Below are 14,780 nucleotides of genomic sequence, written 5' to 3'. Positions count from 1 at the left end.
AGTATTTTTCTAGTCGCTTATATAGGACTATGGTAATTTTGTGATTTATGATTCCATGAGCTTAGGGTACGTTATCTACTTGTAGTGTTGAGAAGTGGCTTGCGATGGGGGTTGGGGCCCTAAGTGGCTGCCAGGGTAACGCATTGTAAGTTTTATTAATAAGTGATAACATTTACACTAAATGGGGATTAAATGAACCTAATAAGATAATTGTATGTTCTCACCAATGCCTCGAGTGCTAGTATAGACTAGGATGGGAGTAGAGAGAATTCTTGGTTGCAACCTTGCATTCCATAGTATGCCTCGTCAGTATGAGAGGATACTAGTAGCCACATAGGGATCACTAGGGGATCGGGGTCTATTGAGAGACTACTAGGGTAACTTTAGCGAGATTCGTGTGATGACACTTTCTCGTTTACATAGTAGGTTTCCTACATGTCATTGTTGTGCCTCTGGGAGCTACATGTCGGTCTGTGTGTTGGAACCTTTGAGTTAGCATACTTTTAAGATTCTTGGACTTAGAGATTTTTTGTGCTATATAATTTGATAGCCTATTTGGGACTTGAGATTATCTCCTCAGCATGGTGGGAGTGGGCCACTTAGGTTCCACACAATCGAGTGGTAGTGATTTTTCACTCTTACCATTTGAGATCTGTCTGAGACACCATGGCTGATGCATTCCTTTTTGGCATCTATCTTCATTCTGTTATTGGATTATGATAGTGGACATGTATCCTTATATTGATGATTAGCATATGATAGATGATATTATTTACTTATCTTATGCTTTATTTTGCATGTTAGATTTCTTTCTGCATATAATGTAGTATGTTTTAGGAGTGGCATTCCTACTATAATAATACTGATGATCTCTTTGGTGACTTGGGATGCTACGAGTGAAGGGATGAATAGGGCCCATGATGTTCTAATGATGCTATTGATGGTTGGGAGGAACCACACACTTAGATTAGTTGTGTTTTATGATGGATGGTTATCTTTTACGATGGTTGTTATATCTTTATTGATTAATGGATGTATCATGTATGTTATTTGTTTCATTTACTTTATTTCACTTGTATCATGGATTCGATGAGGATGATGTATCTTTATTTTTACATATGTATATTCTTTTAAGCCTTTCATACCTTGTGTCATGTACAACAGATGGTTGAGCATTTTGAATTTAATTGCCAAGAGGCATTCAGAACAAATGTGTATTATGGACATTGGACTTTCTATTTATTCTTTCATGTAGATGTGGTAGTTTTTAGACATATTATTATTTAGATTAAATGTGGCTCAACATCTTGGGATCCTTAAGGAATGTAACCTGTTATGTATGCTTACAGTTGATTGTACGTTATTGCTTCTGCTACTATGTGTTTGATATGAATGGTTCTTTCTTGTTTTAAAATAAATTGTTTGACAATCTTAGAGAAAATTTAGGTTAATTCTTTTGGATCCCTTGGCGGGATGTTACATTTACCATCAAGAGTAATAGATATAATCCCTACAATATGATAGGCTACATTGTTACCAACTCTAACAATACCCCCATCATGATTTCTGAACTTAACAAATTTGTTCATATCATCAATCATATGATGTGAACATCCACTATCAATTATCCAATCTAATTTCTTCTCAACTTGGGTAAATAGAGATCTTTCGTCTCTAATTTCTCTATCAAGATCATCTTCCTTGATAGACACAAATCTTAATTCATCACCACTTTCATTCTGATCTCTTTCATTAAATTCTTCATCCTCATTAGAATATAAACAATTTCTATCATTATCTCTTCTAGACTGAAATTTTCCTCTAAATTTTTTCTCTATTTTAGGAAATTTAGATGCATAATGACCATATTCATCACAAGACCAACATTTAAAATTTTTCTTACCATCTTTCTCTCTTCTTACTAGAAAGGCTATTCCTTCTCCAATCTTCTTAGCTTCTTTAGATCTACTACTATTGTAAAAGTCTCCTCTTGTGCTTACACTTCTTGATAGATTAGGTCGAATGTTTAAAGAACTGAAAGCTATCTCAACTCTAGCTGATTCTCCAAACTATCTCATTTCTACTTCTATAGATTCTAATCTTCCAAGCAATTTTTCCTGTGTGAAATCTTGTTGTAGGGCATAACTAGCCAAATCATCTAAGTGGTCTACTTGAATGGTGTTGTTAAACTTTTCAAGATCTTCCATTTAACCTCATCATCTTCTTTAGTTCCACCAAGAGACCAAAAACTTGCAACAATTTCTGATATTATTGCTACATAATTTCTTATAGATTCTTCTTCCATCATCTTAGCATCTTGAAATGTGTAAATCCAATTCTTTTTAAATGATCACCACCTTCAAAAGTAACTTCTACTGCTTTCCAAATTTCATGAGAAGTTTGAAATTTCTTTACCTAATTGTATTCATTCTTTGGAAGAGCTGACAATAGGACTTCTTTAGCTCTCATGTTGCACATGAACGTATCTCTTTCTTCCTCATTGCATTCCTCTAACTTTGATTCTTCAACAATTTCCTTCTTAGTTTTAGTTAAAAGCCAATATCCTAGACCCATGCATAATATATGCGTCTTCATCCTTTCCTTCCAGCTATCATAGTTGGCCCCATCAAATCTTGGACTATCCTTCCTAAACAAATTCACCATCAATCTCCTAAAACTATTAAACTATTAAGCCTTATCTTTAAGGACATGATGCTCTAATACTAATTGTTAGAATATATAGTCTACTAATATAACTGGGGGGGGTGGTGAATCAGTTATACAAGTATCATCACAATTATAAACCTTAAACAAACTTAAGCATGTGAGTAATATAAACTAAAACCACAACAAGATACTCATATATAATTAACACTAGATATGTTAACTAGTGAAACGCTTGATCAGAGGGAAAACCCCGATGGGGATGCTACCCATAAGATGATTTACTAATATAAATATTCTTTGTTAGAGGATAGACCATGTTAGGAGTCTATTACAACATTCAATACACATGAGTCCTTGTTAGGAGATTCCAACCCTGTTAGAAGTTGTGGAAGATAGCTAGACCCACTATCCAAGCAACTTCAAGGTTAAGATCAATGAACCCAATATTCAAATGATCTTTGTATTATTCTTTGTAGAATAATATAACTACAATGTATGTCCTTCCTTTGTCTTTGTCCTGTCAACTTGACTTCTTCTCCTCCAGATGTTGTAACCAGATCTCATATTGCCAATGATCCCTTGGATCACTTATATGCATTTAGTAAGCATTCTACTCCTTCTTATATTACGTATTAATACTTCACATCCCACTTGGTTCTCTCATCCAAGTTCTTTGCAAGTAAGGAAAAAAACTTTCCTTTATACCATATCTTCATAATAATTCCTTTAATTGGCCTAGAGGCTTTCCTAATTAATTAAAAATAAGATAATGAATTAATGCACAATTACAATAGCATCGTCAACTCACAATCTATACAAAACTTCATACATGTGAAACCACATATTACACACACACTAGCATCATCACATGACTATCTTCTATCACTATGTAACTATGCATCTCTTCATTACATCTTAGATGAAAGATAGCAATGGATCATTAGAACTCTATTTTCCAATGCTCTTTTTTTGTACTACTTCTAGTAAATCAAGTGTAACTTCTATACACCATTGAATCAAACTTAGTCCTCTTAACCACATTATTAGGACAACCTTAGGAACATGTCTTCCACTACACATCATCTAAAACTTCCTCAGCTTCAGTGCATCATAAGATCTCTGACTACTATTCTTCCAGTCTTTATAGAATTACTGCTATGTTGACACCAATGGAAAATGCAGTCATGAATGCAACATTTTAATACTCTTTAATTATTAGGATACTTTCCCAATGTAGTAACATCAAAATTCATGCTAACATTCTCCCCCTTTAACATTGATGGCAACATATATGAAAAATAGGTAAGTTCCAAGAATACTAAACACTACTCTATTGGTACTGCTATTGTTCTCATCTTATCAAATCCTCTTCATCAATCAAATCTAAAATCCTATGGAACAATGCTTTTTTTATCTTCTTTTTCTTTAGGATCGGCAACAATTGTTCACACTAAAAAAATCACAATACATCAGGTGCATATTCCTGCATCTTTACACGAATCTTTATAAATCTCCCTAAAGAGATATCTCTCCCTCATTGCTTAGGATTTCTTCTCATACATATTATCCCCCATGCCCTAGGATATTTTTTTCATGTGTATCTCTCCCCCATTGACATCAATGTCAAAGGTGTCAATCACAATCCCACTTTTTACATACCAATTCCTAATCAACTACTCAAGTCATCAACCAACTCAATTATCCAAAGACACTGTTCAATACCAAATACCAATTACCAATTACCAAGAATCCTTCATGACTCAGTACATACTAGATACTCCCCTATTTAGGAAGCATAGACATACAATCCGATCTAACTATAGTGCTCTGTAGCATTGGATTGATGCACTCCTTGCATCATCTACTATGAAGTAGGTAGGGGCATAACCCCCAACATACCTCTTAGGTACTCAAAGGTATGTTTAGGAAAAGGCTTCATAAATTTATTTGCAATTTGATCTTTAGTACTTACATACTCCAAACTTATTTCCTTTTCAATTGACTTTTCTCTAAAAACATGATACTTAATGGATATGTTCTTTGTCTTAGAATGCAATATTGGATTCTTAGACATACTTACTATACTTGTGTTATCATAGTAAATGATAATAGTCTTTGTAAACACATAAACCAAATATTCTAAAATACTTGACTAATGGTGAATGACCAAACCATAGTTCATACGATGTCTTGTCCATACCTTTTCTAATATGTACTTTGTTGAGAGTGTATACTGTTGTATTTACTACTTCTCTCCTAAATTTCTTAGAAATATCATTCTCAAACTATATTACTCGTGTTGCTTCTACTACTGACTTATTCCTTTTTTTAGCAATCCCATCCTATTCAAGTGTTCTAGGTAAAGATAGTTATTTTTTTTATTCCATTCTCTTCACAAAAAATTTTAAACTCTCTAGAGGTGAATTGTCCTCATCTATCAGATCTCAAACACTTTATCTTAACACCAGATTCATTCTCAACTCTATTCTTAAATATCTTAAACTTCTCAAAAGCTTCAGATTTCTCTTTAAGAAATGCTACACACATCATTTTAGTGAAATCATCAACACAAATCATAAAGTACCTTTCACCATAGAATCCTCTTGTTTTAGAAGGACCACTTAGATCTGTGTGAATGATCTCCAACTTTTCCATGGTAGTGAACTTCTTGCTAGAAAATAATACTTGAAGGATTTGAGCAATACACAATACAAATCCATAAAGCTTGATGAATACCTGCATGTAAAAACCTATCATAGAGAAGAAAAAGACAAGGGTTTTGCTTTGAAAATATGCAAATTGTATTCTTAGAAATGAAAAAGATGCATGATACTTACAAATGATCCATCCTTATAGAAGGAGATTGAAACTTGAAAAGAGTAACCTAAAAAGTAAATTCTATTTAATAATTACTAATTAATTATTAAATATGAATGTAAAAGGTGCATAAAGTGAAATCTTAAGAAGGGAGAAAAGCTAATTTAATTAATGAAATGAAATCAAACCTTTTCTCTAACACACCCCCTTAAGATGAGCAACAATGAAGCTACAAACAATGGAAGGAAACTACAATGCTGAAAAAAAACTTGGGTCTTGGCAACAAGGTCTGATGTGGTACCCAATCACAATCAAATCTCTATGAAATAAAGAAATAGAGAAAACCTAGTGGAGAAAACTTTGCTCCAAAAAGAGATAGAAAAATGATGCATAAATGAAACATCTTAAGAGAATCTCTCAAGACCATAAGTACAATGAATGCCTCCATGATAGAATCTCAAGACTCCATAGCCTCCCCAAAATGATAGAATTCATGTGTCAATGAACATACCAATATGGCTCCAATTCGAAGGAAACAAAGGCAATGGAAAAGGATGATAAAACCCATGTATGTACTGTGTAACTGGAAGTCCTAGTTGATGCTCAAAGGAGAAAGCATGAGAATCCTAAAATGGAATCTCTGATGGAGGTGGAATAAAAAGTGTACTATATCTATCATCTAAGAGGATATGAGTGTCCTCTAATATATCCTCAACAACTATAGTAGGTGGCTCAATGATTGGAGCTGCAATAGTAGACAATGCTAAAGAGTGATCCTATGCAAGAGATATAATCTAAACATGAGATAGAGGTGTAGAAGTCACACACATTGGTCTTAGGAACTATACATAAGTTCAAGCAACCTAACTTCACCTTAGTAGAGTCTCATGAAAAAAGAGAGTGCGTCTTTGATACTAGAGATGGTGGACCAAAATGTGAGAAGGAATATAGGTAGGAAGTATGATCAATAGTTGTTGTAACAATAATATTGCCTATCTCACTATGTTTGATGTACACTGAATCCTGTGCAAAATCAACTATCTTCCCTGTCCCACTATGTGTAATATGATAAATAGAGAGAAGTTTAGAGGAAAAAGATGGAACATAAAGTACATCATAAAATTTACCATCATCAATGTTAATATAACCTTTCCTACATATAGTTGTAATAGTGTTATTCCCCATGAAATGTGTGGAGTAAGAGAAGCCTCAAAAGAAGAGGAAAAATCATGAGAAGATGCCATATGGTGTGAAGCACCTAAATCTAGTAACCAACCAGAAGAATGAGGGAGAATAGTTGCACATAGTGCATGACCCTTTCACATATATTTACCATCTGACTAAAATAATGATGATGAAGAAGGTCTGTAAGAAGTAGAAGGAATCTGAAGGAGAGTTATCAAATTTGAAACCTATTTGGCATAGCCATCTAACTTCTCATAGCAATGTGCTTCATCATGATTAGGCATATTACAATAAGCTCACTTGGTCTTTCTAGCTTTGATTTACTCCCTTTAGGAGGAGGCAACCCTAATGAGCTATGGGTGCTAGAATCAATTTGAGACTTTGTAGAATGATATTTTTGAGTCTTCTCCTTCGTCCCTAAAGATGGCTAAGCTACCAATGCATGACTTTGTGAGCCTGTGAGAGAATCCAACTGAGAGAGCTTAGCTTGCTCTTGAGTCAATCAATAAAAAAAAACCTCAAAGGATGGCATGGTAAATCTATTACCCAAAGCATCTTTGGTGAAATAGAAAGTAGAAGAAAAAATCTGAAAGTTTCCATGAAGCTTTGAAAGAATTAGGTAGATACACTCAGTATCAATCTTCATTTTTCCACAACCCTACAATAAAGATCTCAGTTGCTTGAATTTCATCAAGAAGTCCTCAATGGAGGGAAAAGAATTTGGTATAAGTGAAGTAAATTATTCCTCAATCTAAAGTGCCATGAACACATTCACTGTACCAAGCAAGCCTTCAAGCTTGGTCCACATAGCTAGAGGAGTATTACACCCTTCTAGATGAAACTGTAGACTATATGAGACTTGTAAAGAAATCAATCCTATTGCCTCATCGATCTTGTTCCTATGTTGCATGACCTCAAAAGGCCTCTATAAAATTGGTTGCACTACATCTAAGCACAACCACAACCATTTTGACTGGAGAAGTTGTGTCATAAAGGTCTTCCATGTGTGATAATTATGAGGGCTTAGAAGTTCTAGACAAGAATTGGTCTTAGCCATTTTATTTAGAAGGTGCTGATTTTTTTTTGAATGTAGTTCTATTTTACATCAGTAAATAACATAAATAATATGACAAAACACCCCCCACAATGCAAAAACTAAACCCTAACTGCTAGAAAGATTGTGTAAATGAGTGAAGAGAAAAAAGCTTCAGATATTAATTAAAAAAACCTAGCACCAAATATTACTTAAATGAAAGAGAATCTATAAAATGCTTGAGAAGAGCTTTTTGATGCTTTTTTCAAAACAAAAAATGAAGCTATAATGAAGAAGTTATGCCCCCAAGAAGATAGAAGTCATCAACAAACTTCAAGCACCAAAATAGGTACCAAATGGGAAAACAATCCCAAAAAATACCTAATCCATCATCTCCATCTCAGAACCAACTTTCTGACACTTTTTTTGGATCGAAAATAGACCTTCGTATGCTCAAGATATCATGAAAAAATGATAGAGCCCCTAGAAATGCTTAAAAAATAATTTGTTTATTTAAAAAAAAAATTAAAAATATCACCAAAATCCCCAAGCAGAGTGGTGGTGGAGGGCCAGTGGGTGGAGGATAGTGGTTCCATTGGTAGGGGAGTCGTGATTGCACAAGGGCAGAGCAGTGATCAATGGTGGTGGGAGACACGTTTCTAATAATGATGGCTAGAGTGGAAGCAATGTGCTAGAAAATCCTTTCTGGGTTAAGAAAATTTGAATAGCACTAGAGAAAGTTAAATGGGACCAAAGTGGTGCTGTGAAATGGTAATAGTGCTATAAAAAATTTTGGGCAACTGTAAAATGACAGCAGTGCCCAAAAATGACATTGCAGTTGGTTTTTTAGATTATTTTACATTTTTTTAAAGATGCATTGTAATACATGTAGGAGGTTGTACAACCTTCTAGGCAATTTTTTTTCCTCTCAGATCAACATTGTCTAAAATGGATGAACTTTATATGAAAATGGGGGTTTTGACACCTTTTGAATCCAATTGTGAGGTTTGTTTGGCCTCAAAGTGCTCCAAAAATCAAAGACCCCCACATTTTCACAAAAAAAACTTGAAAAATACCAGATCTGATCTATCAAATCCTCATTCTCCTTTTTCTCCAAATACCAAACAAGCCACAATAGATCTGGCTCTAATACCATGAAGGATTTGAACACTATGCAATATAAATCCACAAGGCTTGACAAATACCTACATGTAAAAGCCTATCAAGAGAAGAAAAAGACAAGAGGAGGTAAGAGTTTTTCTCTGAAAATATACAAATTATATTCTCAAAAACAAAAAAGATATAAGATACTTAAAAAAATATTTATCCTTATAGAAGGAGATCGAAATCTAAAAAGGGTAACCTAAAAATTAAATTCTATTTAATAATTACTAATTAATTATTAAATATGAATGCAAAAGGTGCATAAATTGAAATCTTAAGAAGCAATAAAAGGTAATTTAATTAATGAAATTAAATTAACCTTTTTCTCTTACAATACTTTCTTTTGTTTTGCCAAAATACATTCTTTAGACACAATATTAGTAGGCTTTGTAATCTTAAGAAAGTCTCTAACTACAAATGTGCTACTAACCTTTACATTATTATCAATTTTTATGTGATAGAATATTCTATGCCACAACCATATTTCATCCACTTTAGCTACAAAATATGTCATTTCAGTAGGGTTCAACTAAAATACATTATCTCTAGATCTTGTGCCTATTCTAATCAACTTGCCATCTCTATCTTTGATGATGCAGTTCTTCTTAGTAAATTGTAACTGATAACCTTTTCCCACCAACTATCCAACACTCAACAAGTTATGTTTCAATCCATCGATAAAATAAACATCATCTGTGTTAGTTTAATCATCAAGAGTAATGGATGCAATTCTTGTTATATAATAGGCTTCATTGTTACCAACTCTAATAATACCTCCATCATCATTCTTGAACTTAACAAACTTATTCATATCACCAGTCATGTGATGTGAACAATCATTGTCTATTATCCAATTATATTTCTTTTCCACTTCGAAACTACAACTCTTTCTTCTCTAATTTCTCTATCAAGATAATCTTCCTTGATAGCGCAAATCCAAATTCATCATCACTTTCACCATGACCTTTCTCATCAGATTCTTCTTCATTTGCATACAGACAATCTCTATCTCTATCTCTTCTAGGCTTAAACTTCCCCTTATACTTTTTCTCTCTTTTGGGACTCTTAGATGTGTAATGACCAAATTTATCACAAGTCCAACATCTAAAGATTTTCTTACCACCTTTTTCTCTTCTCACAAGAAGGGCTATTCCTTCCTCAATCTTCTTGTCTTCATTAGATTTATTGCTACCAAAAAAATTTGCATGTGTACTTGTACTCCTTGTTAGATTAGGTTGAATCTTCAAGGCATTGAAAGCTATTTTGCCTCTAGCTAGATCTCTAGACTATCTCAGATCTACTTTTGTAGGTTCTAATCTTCCAAGAAACATTTCCTTTGTGAAATCCTTAGTGTAGGGCATTACTAGCTGAATCATCTGAGCTACTTGCTTGAATGGTGGTGTCAAACTTTTCAAGATCTTCCATATTACTTCATCTTCTTCCTTGGTTCCACCATGAGACCAAATTCCTACAACAATTTCTAATATTCTACCAATATAGCTTCTTATAAATTCATCTTCCATCATCTTAGCATCTTGAGACACACATATCCACTTCTACAATCTCATTCTCTTTGCATGTGTATCTCCTTCAAAATTAGATTCTAGTGCTTTCCAAATTTCATAAGATGTTTCAAGTCAATTTACTTGACTATATTCATTCTCTAGAAGAGATGATAGTAGAGATTCTCCTACTCTCATGTTACACATGAATAAATCTCTCTCAGCCTCACTACATCCTTCAAGCTTTTCTTCTTCAACAATTTTCTTCTTACTCTTTGTCAAGATCCAATATCTCAGACCTATGCATAAAAAATGAGTCTTCATCTTCTCCTTCCAAATTTCATAGCTAGCCCCATCAAATCTAGTACTATTCTTTCTAAAAATATTTTCCATCAATCTCCCAAACCTGTTAAGCTTATCCTTCAAGGACCTAATGCTCTAATACTAATTATTAGAATATAGTCCACTAATATAACTAAGAGGGGGGTGAATCAGTTATCCAACTATTATCACAATTATCAACCTTAAAAAAACTTAACCATATGATAAATATTAACTAAAACAACAACAAGATACTCATACATAGAAACAACATATATGTTAATTAGGGAAATCCTTGATCAGAGGGAAAATCCCAATGGGGATGGTACCCACAAGATGATGTACTAATATAAATATTCCTTGTTAGAGGATAAACTTTATTAGGATTCTATGAATACATTTAATACACATGAGTCACTGTTAGGAGACTTTGAATCCCTATTAGGAGATTCCAATCCTGTTAGGAGTTGTGCCAACCCTGTTAGGAGTTGTGTCAACCTTGTTAGGGGTTGTGGAAAACAACTAGACCCATTGCCCAAACAAATTCAAGGGCAAGACAAATGAACCCACTATCCAAATGATCTATGTATTATTACTTGCAAAATAATAGAAATGAAATGCACTTCCTTCCTCTTCCTCTATCTTGTCAACCAGACCGACCTCTTCTACTTTTGATCTTGTAACTAGATCACAACACTCACATCCAATAATCACTTGGATCACTTACTCACATTCAGTAAGAACTCTACTCCTTTTCACACTTCACACTTTAATAGATTTCTCACACTTACAAATAAGGAAAATACCTTTCCTTTTTACCATATCTTCATAATAATTCCTTGAGTTAGCCTTGAGGTTTTCTCAATTAATTATAATAAGATAATTAATTAATTATAACTACAATAGCAATGTCGGCTCACAATCTATATAAAAATTCACATGTGTATTACTAGGGCCTACACACTTGCTAACAACATCAACAAATTATCCTCCATCATTTCCTAACTACACATCTTCTTACTGCATCTCAGATGTAATGTAGCAAACAAACATCAGGAACTACTTTCCTAATACTCTATCTCTGAACTACTCTTTGTATAGTAGGTATAAATTCCGTACATCTTTGACTTAGACTCACATGTACACAATCACATCATTAGGAAACTGTGCCAAACATGTTTATAACTATGCATCACTAGAAAATCAAACCATTGTCCATACCATTAAGATCTCTATATGTTACTCAACTAGCCTTTATAGAAACCATGCTACATTGACACTAATGACAAACACAATCATGAATGTGACATGTCAATAATCTCCAATGCTCAAGATACTCTCCAAAGTAGTATCATCATCATTAATACTAGCATTTGATACATAAATAATGGGAGCTACTCTAATTTCCTCTCTACCCTCTACTCCAAGCCAGTCCATTGCTACATCAAATGTAGATAAATCAGAGAAGAAGAAACTAATTCCTCTATCCACCCAAGTAGTAACTGAGCAACAAACTCAATCTACCTATAAGATAGGCTTAACTAAGAATAAAATAGAAAAGGATGAGGAAAAGGTTGACAAAGAAAATAAAGAAGAATATAAGATTCAACCAAGTGGAGAAGAGAATAAGGATGAATATTTAAAGAAAAAGTAATCATAGTTTCTCCTAGAACCAAAGGAAAGGAAAAGGAAAAGATCTTTGATGAGATTGAACTTGAATACTATGATTGTGATTCCAAATTAGGATCAATCCACTATCATTTCTAATCAGATGGAAATTCTAAGTGATCTATGGGGGAAAATACCACAACAGATAAAGTTGAGAGAAGAAATGGATAGAGGAAAGCTTCTTGAAGAAATCAAGGACATTTTTTTGGATATAATGAAAATAGAGGTAAATAATAAGGCCCCTATTTTTGAAAAAACTAGTTGATATTGTACATAAATCCAATAAGGATATAGATAGCCAGGATAAACTTCTACAAAGGGTAGAGAGAAAATTTGAAAACAAACTAATGCTGAATGTAGCAAAGAAGATTGCTATTGATTAAGTGGAATTGTCCACTCTTATTGGTATATTAGAGGGAGATATAAATAATGTTGTTTCTTTATTCACAAAACTTTGTGATACTTCAATTTTCACTAAGGAAATAAAAGATAAACTAACAAAGATTGATGAAGACTTGAAGAATAGTGCTAGTCCATTAGCACTTGACTTGAGTTCCAGCTCCAATCATTTTGTAAAGGTTAGATTTTTGATACCTTTGTAGGTAGAATTGTTGAGGGAGGAAGCCAAAATGAGGGAAAATATATTAGATATTTAGAGTATGATACTTCCTCACATGGATGTCATGTAGAAACATCTTGTTCATGATAGCAAATTCTCAATTGCAGATCTCATGATGGAGTTATCAGCCGAACTTCAAATTGAACTGCACATCTTGAATGTATTGCAAGAAAATTGGGATAAAACTATGTCTTAAATTTTTTAAGTGCATAACAATTCCTCACACATTTTTGTATTACCTTGTAAGTATATGTTAAGGCATTTGTAACAAAATCAAGGGGGAAAGTATAATATGTAAACAAGGAGGAAATATATAGTAGAAATGTATATATAATGCAAATGATCAGATGTATAGAAAAAAAATAAAAATTGAAAAATCCAAAATCAGATTAGTTGTAACCAAGCCAAATAGTTTTCAATTCAAATCGAGTTACAACACTAAGCATAAGGAAATGCAGAGTCTAATAGAAAATTATGATTAAGAAATTTTTGATTGCTAATAGAACTACTCAAGATAAGTGTTTTTTTCACTAATGTTAAAGGGGGAGATTGTTGACCCTATGGCAAGACATATTGTCAATTAGTGATAAACAACTTAAATTATCTAGTAAGGTCACTTATACTACAATCGAGCCTTCCATTAGCTAAAAAGTTTCTTTTGCAACTCAAGTAGATTAAGGATATCCAGTGGAAACTGAGCTCCAAAATATAACCTGAGTTATTCAGTATTATCAGTGGAAACCAAATTCTTAGTGTGAACTAAGTTTGTAGTTCTCACCAAGCTTCTTAGTATAAATTGAGCTTTCAAGATCAAGATTGTATGCTCTAGTACCACCTAAGTGATAAAGTATTACCCAAGCATCTAGTGCTACCCAAGTACCAGAGTATCACCCAAGCTCACTATGTTTCCTGAGCATCAACTTAACATCAAATTGCACAATATTTCTCAAACATCAACATTTGGCCAACTCAAAGGTATATTTTGGTTATTATGAAGATATTTCTTGTATAAGCTGACTTGGCATGAAGTTATTGATTGATGGGTATATAAGGAAGGTGAATTCATTTGTCTAAGGTGTATAAGTGTAAGACATTAATATTTGAAGACAAGAAGTGAATATGGAGCACATTGAGTAAGTAGACTACGCAACAACATAAAGGGAAACACATAGACTCATCCATCACAACCAAGTGATCATATTATTCAAATGATATATTTCAAAAAATAGAGTTGCAAAGTAGATATCTGCCTACTAATTCATTATAATAGGTGCATCAGTCAAATCCTCTAACGAGATGGACCTAACAATCCTTTTCTGAATCTCTTAGTAGAGTACATACTTCATTGTATTATAAAATCCTTTTACAAGGTGGAACTAATAGTCCTTCATAATCCTAATGGAGTAGTTAACCATAAGTGATTAGTTGTAGGCCCTAACATGCCAACTTTACTACTGTAGTAGTGAAGCATTGTGGGTGTCATCCCTACCCCAATTTTACAATCCCCTTGGAGGGTTCCTAGGTTACCAAATCTTGTGTCAAAGTGTAATGGTGGTAATTTCTTTATTGCTTTATGTTCATGCATGAAAGTAGATTAGATAATCTAATGTAGTAGAAGAAGAAATATTCTAAGTGTGAAAAGTTTAAGTGGTTCTTGATCCCCCCTCTTAGTCACTTTCTTGTCATTACATTTCCAAAAAAAAAATGTAATTGAAATAGAAAGAACAAATATGGATAAGCCTACTATTATCAGAGATATGACTACTAAGAAGGAACAAGAAGGAAAAATGAAAGTTGTGCAAGA

The sequence above is a fragment of the Cupressus sempervirens genome, chromosome 3 (assembly GCF_028749045.1).
Source record: "Cupressus sempervirens isolate cs-2001-9-10 chromosome 3, ASM2874904v1, whole genome shotgun sequence".
NCBI classification, from domain to species: domain Eukaryota; kingdom Viridiplantae; phylum Streptophyta; class Pinopsida; order Cupressales; family Cupressaceae; genus Cupressus; species Cupressus sempervirens.
Note: the sequence above shows the minus strand (reverse complement) of the source record.